Source organism: Diabrotica undecimpunctata, chromosome 8, assembly GCF_040954645.1.
Source record: "Diabrotica undecimpunctata isolate CICGRU chromosome 8, icDiaUnde3, whole genome shotgun sequence".
NCBI lineage: Eukaryota > Metazoa > Arthropoda > Insecta > Coleoptera > Chrysomelidae > Diabrotica > Diabrotica undecimpunctata.
Window position 1 is genome coordinate 2,211,636 of NC_092810.1, and position 13,131 is coordinate 2,224,766.

A 13,131-nucleotide genomic window follows, 5' to 3' on the forward strand; every position below is an offset into this window, starting at 1 on the left:
GCATTCGTGGACGTCCTAAAGGCCTTCTTCCTGTGGGGGTTTCCTCCCATATTAGCTAGGCAAGGCGGTTATTAGGAAGTATATGGACATGGCCAGCCCATCTTAGACGTTGGGATTTAATCTCTTGGACTATATCGCTCGCTCTATACATCTGCTTGATCTCACTTTTTGTTCTCATTCGGTATTGGTTGCTATTAATGTCGTGATAAGGCTCAAATATTCTTCGGATTATTTTCCTCTCAAAACATCTAAGTTTTCTTTCAGTACGATAGAAGATGCTTACAACGAATTTAGAAATGTGTAACTGGAATTTTTGCAAGAATTTGGCGTTCTCTAAGCAAAAGGGCAAATTTACTATTGTCTTAACGAGATTCAAATTTATGAATTCCATTCCTAAAGTAATATGCCTTCATAGCCGTTATCACCTCATTATTTGATGAAAATCGCTTTGCGGGCATACATTTTTTTAAGTGTTAAAACAGATGGAAGTCGCTAGGGTCCAAATCTGGTAAATACGATGGATCCTCTAACAATTCAAACTTTAATTCATGGATTTTAGCCATTGTCAAAGTGCCAATATGACACGGTGCATTGTCTTGATAAAAAAGTATTTTTTCTTCAGCAAGCTGGGTTTTTTCCACAAATTTTTTCCTTCAGCTGATTTAAAAGGTTACAATGTTATTCAGAATTTATTATTTTACCAGTTTGCAAGTAAACCATAAACAAATTTCCTTTCGCATCCCAAAAAACTGATGCTAATACCTTGTTGGCTGATTTCTGGACACGACCTAGTTTCGGAGCCGGAGAACCAGGTTCACATCACTCTTTAGGCTTTTGTTTTGATTCAGGTTCATAATGATAGACATAAGTGTCATCCGTAGTGATGAATCAATGCACAAAATCTACTTTAACCTTTGGAAAATGCTCTATACATTACTGACAATGTATTTTTGTCCCATTGTTAGTAAATGTAGCACCCCTTTTTGTTAAACCCAATCTTTCAGTCAAAATATTATGCCTAATGCTCTTTCAGTCACGATATCTGGTGTTGTGGCTGTTTAGGACGTCCTTGACTTGGATCGTCTTCATGGCTTGTACGACTACGTAATTCGGCAACCCATCTTTATACTATACCAATTGGAGGCAAAAAGTCCTTATACACTTTCAACATTTGTTTGTAAATTTCCTTTGGTTTTAAACCTTCGAAAAGAAAACTTCAATCACTGTACGATACTTCACTTTTTCCATTGTAAAAAAATACTAAAAATACACATCGATACTAAATGGCTTGTAAACAAAGAATAAATTAACTTTGAAAAATAAAGGCAGATATCGAGCAGTTCTTTATTTATTCCTTCGCTTTTTTTGGTCTACCTCGTTTTCTCTTTCCTTCTGGTTGCCATTTTAATATTTCTTTTGGTATTCGTTGTTTATCCATTTTTTGTATGTGTCTGAACCAGATAAGTTGTTTTGTTGTTGGTCATCTGTGATTGATCGTTTGATTCCCATTATTTCTCTAATGCGTTCGTTGGTAATCCTTTCTCTTCTAGATCTTCCTCCGGCTCTTCTCCAAAACTCCATTTCCGTCGCTTTTAGCGTTGACAGTGTTCTTTATTTCAGTGGCGGTACCTCACAGCTGTATAAAGTGAAACTTTTTACTATAGTCTCATATATCCTCTATTTATTTTCTTTGCTGATGGATTGGTCCCATAAAATGCTGTTCAACATTGTGATGGCTTTTTTTATTTACTACTAGGCCCCATATATCACACTCTTCAATTAATTTTTGTGCCATATAGTTTAAATCGTCATAATCTTGAGGCATTATTGCATGATCGTCTGCAAAGTTGAGCGCATATACCATAGTGTTGGTGAGCGGTATCCCCAATTGTCCTGCATTTTTGTTTCCATCTTTTTAAAGAACTTTCGAGGTATATTTTAAATAAAGTGGGGGACAGACAACATCCTTGCTTTAATCCTTTTAATTTTATAAATCCTGTTGTTATTTGTGTCCCTGCTTTTATTTTTGTTATTGGTTGGTTGTATAGCACTTTGACGGCTTTTATTAATTCTATATTATTATTCGTGCGTTCCATTAATTGCTACAGCTTCTTCAGTGGAACTCTGTCGTAGGCTTTCCATAGGTCGACGAACAACATATGAATCTCTTGATTCCGTGCCATCTTTTTTTCTATTATTTGGGTTAAGGAAAAAATGTTGTCAATAGTGGATTGACCCATATGAAATCCTACTTGTTCTTCAGCTTTATAATCAAATATTCTCTCTCGATTCAGTTCTTTAAAACCTTTCAATATATTTGACTCATAGATCCGGTTACAGCTATTCCTCGGTAATTTTCACAATTATTTTTATCAATCTTTTTATGTATAGTACTGAAGTATATCTTTCATTCCGTAGGGATTTCGCTTGTGTTTATGCATTCTTGAAATAGTTGTCGAAGACATTTGTGCAATTTGTTCGTTCCGTACTTAAACAATTCTCCGGGTATATCTCCTGGTCCGGGTGCTTTGTTCCTCTTCAGCTGTTTACATACATTTTTATTTTCTTCTGTTGTTAATCTTATTGGCGAACGGACTATTGAAATTCTATCTTGATTTTGATTTCTACATTCTTTAAATTCAACTCTATTCTCTATCAAAAGTTCGTTGAAATACTCTTCCCAGTCTTCAGGTTTTATGCTCTGTATTACTTCGTTATTCTTTCCTATTCTTAATTTTTTTATCAATTTCCAGCTTTCTGTGCTTCTGGTCCCTTCTAGATAAGTATTTATTCGTTGCCAGTTTCTTTCCCAAGACTCGTTCTTCTTCTTAGAGATTTTCCTTCGTACTTCTGCTTGTTTTTCTTTATACTTTATTTTGTCTTGTAATGATTTGAAGCTTAAGTATTGTTGGTATTTGTCTTTTACAATTTGTTTCTTCATAAAAAGGACGAATAATATTATTAATTTGCACAAAAAGTGCTGCTCCATTAAAAACAAATCACTTAAGATATTAGTACTAATGGAAACCGCTTGTTCGAGATTGGCCTATTACGTAGCTCGAATGCTTAGCAACATTTCATGGTTAACGACGCTTACATATTTGGAATGAAGGCTGCAAGGTCGGGTACTCATGTAGGATGCATTTTATATTTTAACTTTTACAGTATTTATTGGGACATTTACATTTTTACAGGGTATGCAAAAACCGCTATTTATATTCAAGGTTTTTATTCAATTTATACGTTTTATGACTAGTAGCGTCTCAAAGGTTTTTCCCCGACTATTAAATGTTGAATACGAATATAGAGTAGGAATGGTTCCTTCCATGGACGTATAAACACAGATGGACTCAGTTATTTACATAAAAATGTGAAGCCAAAATTATTTGACTAGGTCACATTCTCAGCACCTTCAAATGTTGTCACATTTTTTTATTAAAATATCTTATTTACGTATCGCTGAAAATATAACTATATTTATTTTATACTCTACAGGTGCTATCAAACCAAAATAATAATTTATTACTTATATTAATATATTTAATTGTAATTAAAACATCAAATGTGCACATAGTGTGCATATCATTTAATAATAGCGTATAACAGATATCAACCAATTATTTTATATGTAGAAGCACTGAAACCTATTTATTAATGGCAACGGTGTTTACATTTCTCTGTCTTATGGCTCTCTACGTCAAACTTCAAATGCTGTTCCATGTCATGTCCATGTTTGTTTACTTTTTAGCCAAGATGAGGAAAAGTTGTTTTTCGATATTTTGGCTGTATTTTAAGTGATATTTGTAAATAGTGAAATAAACAAATTATAATAATGGTGCTACAGTTTTGCATTTGCAAAAAAAACGAAATATTTACATCCCAATGTCTCATTTAATTTGTAAGTACTGTTTGTTTACATTATTTAAGATGAGGAACTGAGGAAGCCTGTGTGTTTACATTTTAAAATATGTCTTTCATAGGCGTACCATTGGGTTTATTCATATTAATTAATATATTGAACAAGATATTAGTTCATGAAATTAGTATAGACATTTTTAAATTGTAAGTAGACATCATCTGATTAAAAAGATCTGTTTAGTAGATTTTTAATTTAATATTTCTCATGAATTAACAATAAATTAGTGAAATGAATAAAACTCATTTATTTTTCTATGTAGGTTTCCAAATAATATTGATTAATGATGAAACTTACTCTAAACTTCAACAGAGAAAACAGTATAAAAACACCTTTTAAAAGCATCCTTTTTGGTTATTTAAACTTGTAAGGAAGCTGAAAAATATTTCAGATTTTTTAATAAAACTATAAATATCTACAACAGACTAGTTAAAAACCTTATGAATATTTTGATTAATAAAACCATACAAAATGTCCCAAAATCAATCTATGAGCATTTTGGTGACCATATGTATGATGAAGATGCAATCGATGGTCACTCTATGCAACTTTTAAAATTGGTTCTTGAGAAATATTTTAAAATTGGAATTCATCATGAAACGAGGACTACTTTAGATGCTAACACCGTGCGCATAAGAAGCGTTCTTACTAAGACTGTTTTATTTCGCAATCAATAAAAATTTATTTCTATACCAACGTCTTCTATTATGTCTATTTACCATTTTTACTTTAATATTTCTGTTCGGTAAATAGCTTTCCAATAATTTATACATTTTCACGCCTACTTTTTAATAAGTAGGTACATTTGCAAATAATTTTATGTCAAATGCCAGCAAGAGCTTTGGAATGATCAATAAATAATTTTGTAGCAGAAACCCTTACTACGTGGAATCTATTGATATTGTATTAAAACAAATTTGTCACAATTTGAAAAAATATGTTTTAACACATTATCAATAAATATAGGTATGTACTTAAATTTGACAAATGTATATTTTTTAATTGTTTTTTTTATCGTAGGATTATTTGATACCTATTAAAAAATTAACTTGAGCTCAACTATATTTTATTGTATTAATTTTAAAGCAAATAAAATTGTATTTTATTCTTTCTATAAAAACGTGTTTAAAATACCCCGCGAGTAAAAATTCAAGCACGCTTATGCTCATTGAGGAAGTATCACAGTCTATCGATACCCGTTTTACTCCCCTTTGCCCTCTTGTCCAGGAATATCGAAGCTTCAAAACAGTGTGTGTTTAAGGTATCTTATTGCTGGGTCCACGTCCATGGTTCCTTCTTTTTAGACTTAACTGGACCATATCAACAATTGATATTGGATATATATATTTTTACAGTATAACACTAATCTCGTATATTCTTCTTAATTTTTAATGCTATTTGTTTCGCAATATAAACAGTGACACATCCACGAAGCGTCCACATTCGTACTTGAACGAAATCACCTACACCTTCTTGTCGATTCCGTGCGCAAACAAAAAGACAATGAATAAACAAGTAGGTAGTCATCAAGTCAGGTGTCCAACTATTATTTAACAATGATTCGCTCTACTTTTATCACTCTACTTTTAAATTGACGACAATTATCTAGATAAAAGATACACCACGGACGATGCTGGTGCCGAAACATCCGGCCTCGGACTATTGTAGTAAACAACTGTTTTCGACGTGAAATTAACGATTTCAATTCATGTGGAATTAATCGAGCAGTCGAAATTATATTTTTTTTTTTGTAATAAAATACAGGAAAGGCTGTCAAATTATAATATAAATCTTAATGGGAGTTTACGACTTGGATTTATATTATAGTTCAGTAGTTATAGTTTGATCTCTAAAAATCATACGAACAAGCTGAATTTTTGTTAAGAATGTCCCAAAAAAGATGTAAAACAGTTTGATGCTCCGGATTTTCCTCAAAACCCCCCTCGAAGAGGAAACGGCTCGATCTACCAAAAATCTGTGCGATGTAGAAAAAAATGTTTCACACAAGAAATGTATGAATCATTTAGTAGTAATAGCTTCACTTTGTACATCACGGTTCAGAAAAGAAATAAAAGAGAAATTTAAAGAGAAAGGAGAGGCCGTCACGAAGTATAAAATATCAAATACTCCAGAATCCCGAGACACCTATAGAAGAATACGAAATGAAACAAAAGCAGTAAACTAATTTTCGAAACAAAATTCAGAATTTTGCTTTAATCTGTGCCTTCTAAGAATTTCAAGGCAATACAGACGTTGATAAAGATGTTATTAGAGAGATGGGGAATCTAAAAATTGCATTCCGCAACATATCTCCTCAACTAAGCAAAATTATTAGCGATTTGGTTTCTAGTACTCGTACAGAGTATATCGCAATAAAAAGGAAAAGACAGTTAAGATTTGATTTCACGTACAGTGTGCCTGTGTATCCGCTTAAACGTATTTCGGTCTAATAGGCCTCTTCAGAACGGCTTTCACAGTCGCTCTAAACAATTCTCAAGAAAGGAGATGAAGACGCCAACAGTTATAGAGGTACAAATCTACTGAACACCGCACTTAGCTCACCACAAAAGTCCTGACCAACAAAATCAATAAACTAACAAGTTTATCAAATGAACAACAAGAATTCAGATCCGGAAGATCCTGCGTAGACGCCGTATTTGTACTAAGACAAATTACAGAAAAGGCCATCGAGTACAATAAACAACACATTGGTAGAATGGCAGAGGATGTGATAGTACGAATAGCACGAGATAAGTACCAAATGGACGAAGAAGTATTGGCAGACCAAGAAAAAGATGGTGCGATAATTTAAACAATTTAGGAGGCTAATATTGAAGAAAAACGGGCTTTAAAGCCTACATACAAGAGGGAAGAAGAAGAAGAAGCTTCGCGTTTAAACGTGGTATTGTTCTCGTGACATTTGAACCTAGATTAGTTCAGTAAGGTTAAGTAAGCAATGACAAAGTGGTAATCGCAATTCCGTATCTTAATGTTCTTTTGTTGTTCTTTCAGTACTTGGAAATTTCAGTCCCGTAGGCAAATGTTCAGTAAACGCCTGACGAATATTTATAACCTGATAATTTTTCCAAACTTTTCCGAAAAAATATCATTCGTTAATTCATTTTTCATCCAGATAAAAAATATTAATTCCTAGTTTTTCAGTTTTCGAATTTCTTCGAAAGTTTTGTTTGGAAAGTTTGGCAGAGTTTCGTTTGTTTGAACCCAATTGTTCAATTTCATGTTTTATCTTACGTCAAAAAACACCAGCTGGGCAGATTTTCAATCCTATCTAGAAGAAAACACTAATCTTAATCTGCGGATCAAATCTACACATGATATAGATACAACAGCTCAATAATTCACCACTCTTGTACAAAAGGCGTCATCGCAATCAAACTGAAGGCAAACCAACACATACCACAAATGTTGCCCTGTTCATTCGCCAACTCTTTGCTGAAAAACGCCGTGCGAGGAGGAAAAGATCTAGAAACAACATAGATCAACATATATTCAATAAACTTTGATACAATTAAAGGCAGATATCGAGCACAATTGTATTAATTAAATATTGCCTAAGTACTTTTAATAAAATTGTGCTCGAAATCTGCCTTTAATTTTATCAAAGTTCATTTATTCGAGCATTCAATCTTATATCAATATATTCAGTAGACTACGTAAACTTAAAGTAGCCATCAAAGCCGCAAATAACCAAATCTTCTAAGATTAGATTAAAAACCTTACAACAAATGACCAGGCGTTATGGAAGGCGACTAAGAAGCTTAAGACACCATACACAACTATCCCTCCCATCCGTAAACCAAATGGCGCATGGCCATATTTCAACAAAGAAAAAGCGGACGTCTTTGCTGAACATCTTACAAAGGGATTTCAAACAAAGCCAGCAGACCCTGATGAAGAAGTGGAAGAACTAATTAGCACAGCATGTCAAATCTCCCTCCCACTCAAAAATTTTAATACTATAGAAGTCAAGAAAGAAATAAACAAACGGAACTCACGAAAGGCCTAAGGTTATGATTTAATCTCGGCACAAGTACTAAAACAACTTCCTCGCAAGACCATTATTGTGCTAACAGTTATACTTAACCGCATGCTTACCTTATCATACTTTCTAAAAATATGAAAATTCGCTGAAATCATTATGATTATCAAGCCAGGAAAAGAGCCCAATAAAGCAACATGTTATCAACCCATCAGCCTACTCTCAACCGTGAGCAAAGTTTTTGAAATATTGCGGCTACAAAGGATATACGTAGATCATGAATTGCTTACATTACTATCAAAATATCAGTTAGGTTTTTGGGAAAATTACTCCACTACCCAACAAGTCCATCGAATGATAAATCAAATATCAAAAAGACCCGAAGAAAAGAAATACTGCAACGCTATATTCCTAGACATCTCACAAGTGTTTGACAAAGTCTGGCACAGACATCTGCTTTACAAAGTAAAAATAGCACTACCCAGTAACTATTTCCTCCTACTCAAATCCTACGTATAAAGTAGATACTTATCTTTAAAATTCAATGACCAACAATCCAACCTCTGTTCTATCAACTCCGGTGTCCCGCAGGGTAGTGTTCTAATGCCGTTGTTTTTCTCACTCTGCACAGCCGTTATACCAGAGACTAGTAATACTACAATCGCTTCCTTTGCTGACGACGTAGCAATACTAGCTGTAAATGAAGATCCCATACAAGCCTCACAAAACCTGCAACATCATCTGAACATACTCATTGATTGGTACACAAAATGAAGAACAAAACAAAATCAACTCAAATAACATTTACCAAACCCCACAACACATGTCCACCTGTAAGAATACCAACAGTAACCTTGACCTCCATCTTGAGCAACGTCTTACTTGGAAGAAACATATTCAGACCAAAAGAAGGCATCTCGACTTAAAATTCCGGCAAGTGTATTGGCTCTTTGGGCATAAGTCAAAACTTAACATCCAAAACAAAATTCTTTTATACAAAGCAATATTCAAACCTATCTGGTTCTACGGACTACACCTATGGGGCTGTGCAAAGCCAATGTCACTGAATACCATCCAAAGATTCCTTAGTCTAAAGTGCTAAGATCGATAGTGGATGCACCATTTTTTTTTGAAGCTATTCTCTATCCTTCCAGTGTTGGATGTAGGTCTCCCCCAGTTCTCTCCATCTTTCCCTATCTTGAGCTGTTCTCTGCCATGTGGGACCTCCTTGTTTCCTGATGTCATCTTTCCACCTCATCTGTGGTCTGCCTCTTGATCTCTTTGCATTGCATGGACGCCACTTTCCGATGGCATTGTTCCATCGTCCGTTTTGGAGACGTTCATTGTATCCAGCCCATTTCCATTTCAGTTTTGCTGCTTGTTCTATCGCGTCTACTGTCTTTGTTCTGGTTCTGATCCACTGATTACGTTTTTTATCTTTAAGTGATATACCCAACATTTGTCTCTCCATCGCTCTTTGTGCCTTCCTTATCCTATCCAAATATGGATAATGGATAGGATGTACCATGGTACCTGAGAAATCAAACACTTCACTACGACTTCTCTGATGAAAGATTGCTTTCATCAGAGAAGAAATCCATCGAGCCACGGAGTCACAAAATGAACCTACAATTCACCATGAAAATGAGCTAGTAAGGGAATAATTCAACAATGGTATAGCCACAAGAAGACTAGATAGAACCTGGCTCCAAGACCTACTTCAAAACTAAACAAAAATATTAACGCTCTTCACGCCTAAAACCAGTAACACATTTACTTAATATTCTGTAATGATGTAGATTGTAAATAAAAATAATTATATTAAAAAAAAAATGTTTTATCTGTTTCAAATTTGACTCTTGTCTGTGATATCTTAAATAGGTACTTTCCTTTTGTTTTCGTCGGTGTTTTTAGTTCATCATTGACTATTTTAACGTAATAATATCGAATTTTTTATTTCTAATCTATCTCTCTTTTACAGGTTTACAAATTACCCAAAAATGTGTTCATTTGGTAGCAGGTAACACAACAAAGGTAAGTGATGTTTTATTATAGCAATGGTTTCAATCAAAATCATTTGTAAATAAGTATAGACGAATTTCACACAAAATATCTACTTTTTTGATGCCAAAAACATTGATTTTGAAATTTGAGAATAGACTCTTGGGACCAATTTTTTTATTCTTTAATATTTCAAACTAAAAAATGATAGTACCGCCTCCCGGAACGAGGGTATTCGTATTTTTGCGAGATTTCAAAAATTTAATGAGCGAAATAATAGTGATTTTGGAGTGTAAACATGTTTTGTGTCTTTTTCTGTTTAATATGTGTTATTGTTTGTGATTATTTAAGTTACGTTTTATATTCCTTTTTTATTTACTATGTATTTTTTTTTTGCTTACCACAAACAGTATTTGTATTTGTTATCTAGTTAAATAAATCTCTTTGTCAACCGTTTTTCATGAACTGCTGAATGTAGGTCTCTTCCAATTGCTTCCATCTTTCTCTATCTTGCGTCAATCTAATCCACTGTTTGCCTGCCACTGCTCTTATGTCTGTAGAAAGGGAAGTCAACAAATCGGTATTAAGTTTTACCCCATATTCAGAACAAATCATAGCAATCCAACTAAAGTCGAACAAAGGAAAAATTAACATTATTCAAGTCTATGCACCGACAGCAGAGAAAGAGGATGAGGAAATAGAAGAATTCTACACACACCTTGAATACATTCTGGAATCGACCAAAAAAGAAGAGGTAACCGTAATCAAGGGCGACTTCAACGCTAAAGTTGGTAAGGTGAAAACTGATGGATGCACTGGTGAATTTGGACTTGGACAACGAAATGACCGAGGTGAACGTCTCATACAATTTTGCCAAGAAAAAGAATTTGTAGTAATGAACACAATGTTCAGATTACCAAACCGTAGATTGTACACGTGGACATCACCAAGGGATAATGCAGAAAACATCGTCAGGAATCAAATCGATTATATACTAATCAGAAGCTGGTTTAAAAACTCCATCACGTCTACAAAAACCTATCCAGGCACTGATATAGAATCGGATCACAATCCGGTGGTGGCTGTAGTAAATATAAGATTCAAGAAACTACAGAAAAGTGCAGTTAAACAAAAGATAGACGTTAAGCAACTGAAAAACGCAACTATACTGGAAAGGACAAGAGAACAGGTAAACAACAATCTTAGAAACTTCTACTAATCTGTTTCTAATCTTATCTCTCAGTGATATTCCAAGAATGATTCGTTTCATTGCTTTTTGCGTTGTTTCTAATTTTTTAGCAGATTTTTTGGTAAGAGCTACTGTCTCCCAGCCGTAGGTACAAACTGGTAGTATGCATGTGTTATACACCTTTTTCTTTAATTTTACAGGAATGGAGGTGTTTTTCAAGATATATGCTAGCTAGTTTGCTGAAAGCACCCCATGCCAGTTGTGTTCTTCTTTTAATTTCAGCATCTTGATTTGGTTTTCCTAGTTTGATGACATGACCTAGATATACATAATGTTCAACATTTTCTATAGTATGATTTTGTACTGTTATATTTGTCTGGTCTCCTCTCAGTATTTTTGTTTTACTGTAGTTCATTTTTAAGCCTACCGCTCCTGAAACTGCATTTAATTGTTGTAACATATTATTTAGTTTTTGGATATTATCGGCTTTTAAAACTGCGAATCTCAAGTATGATCCGTTGACGTTGATCGCCTCTCTCTGCCAGGTACGTATTCCCATATTTCCCATGTCTATCAAGAAACCTTGTTCTAAGTCTTTCTCTTCTCTGACCAATGGGTCTATCAGGGAGCGTTTTTCTAGCTGGGTCATTTTGTTCCATCCGCATTACATGCCCTATCCACCTCAGACGTGGATTCAGGATTGCAATCTCCAGTATGGTATATTCCTACTATCCTTTCTGCATATGGTGGTGCCATAAGAAATACTGTAGAAAATATTTTATACGCTGCATTTAGAAGCGTAATTCCTCTGTGGTTAGGGCATTCAAAGGTGTATCCTTTTTTGTATATGGTTCAAAGAGTATTTCAATATTCCAATCATTGGAGAGGGATTTCTGTGTCCATATTTCTTTTATAAGCTGCTGTAATACCATAATGGTAACATTTCCACCTTCTTTATATAGTTCAGCTGTGAGATTGTCTATTCCGGGTGATTTGTTTCTGGCTGGTCTAAACTCTAATTCCTTGTCTAAATCCGGCCCAATATTCTCAGATGATCTGGTTGTAGTTTATGGTTAAGTATATTGGTAAATATTTTATATCCACAATACAGCAAGGAGACTCCTCTATAGTTTTGACAGAAAAGTTTGTCGATCTTTTTGGGATTGGGTAGATGAAACTTTCGTTCGACTCTTTTGGTATTTTTTCTTCTCTTCATATTCTGTGTATCTTCTTTTTGTAGTGCCTATCTGTTTCGAATGTTGGCGACTATCACGGCAATCTGTATTTTGCATTCTGTGTATGACCTCATATATCCTTTTCGTTATCTTGCTTTCTCCCGATTTGAACAATTCTGGGGGTATTCCAGAGCATCCAGGGGCCTTGTAATGTTTCTGTAGTTTTATTGCCCTTTCAACGTCTTCTATCGTTGGCGATTTTGCTGTCTCATTCTTTATATTTTCTGCTACTTCCAAAAGTTAATGTTCTCTGTGTTGTACATCATCATTGTGAGAGCTTTCAGTCAGCAATTTTGGATTATTTCTCTGAATTTTTTGTTACATTTTATACTTATCAATAATTCTTTTTCAATGATAAACACATTTGTCTTCAACGCACCAAAACGTACATATTTATAGTTTATATATAATTGCAACTTAAAGCTCATTAGTTACGATACGGTGTCGTGTCAAGCATACATCGCATGTGAAATGTATCGAATATTTATTAAGTAACTTTACACGATAATAGTTGCATAACGTTATACCCATAAGATATTACGATTAAAAAAATGAAAGTTGAATTGGACGCATACGTACAAATAAGGTGACCTTAATTTTAGCAATCGCTTCTGAACACTTTCGATTTCTCTTGTTTGTTTGGTCGGTTGTTGAATGCGTCGCAGTGGCGTGGAATTTGACGTATGGATAATTAGTGTGATCGTGGTCGAAGGAAGCTAACAAGAAAAAACAAAGAAGGGGTACGACATGGACGGAAAATAGTTGAAAACATCGGTGATACAGACGGTAC

At 34.3% G+C, this 13,131-nt stretch overlaps 1 protein-coding gene across 2 annotated transcripts in view; it reads left to right on the forward strand.

Annotated features, from left to right (window-relative positions):
- The window catches only part of pot (zona pellucida domain protein papillote), a 72,240-nt gene that overhangs the window by 30,014 nt on the left and 29,095 nt on the right, over positions 1-13,131 (forward strand). For both annotated transcript variants that reach the window (XM_072542300.1, XM_072542301.1), the window contains exon 2: positions 9,898-9,950. The gene's annotated coding sequence lies outside the window, so the exon portion shown is untranslated. The remainder of the gene's footprint in view (positions 1-9,897; positions 9,951-13,131) is intronic.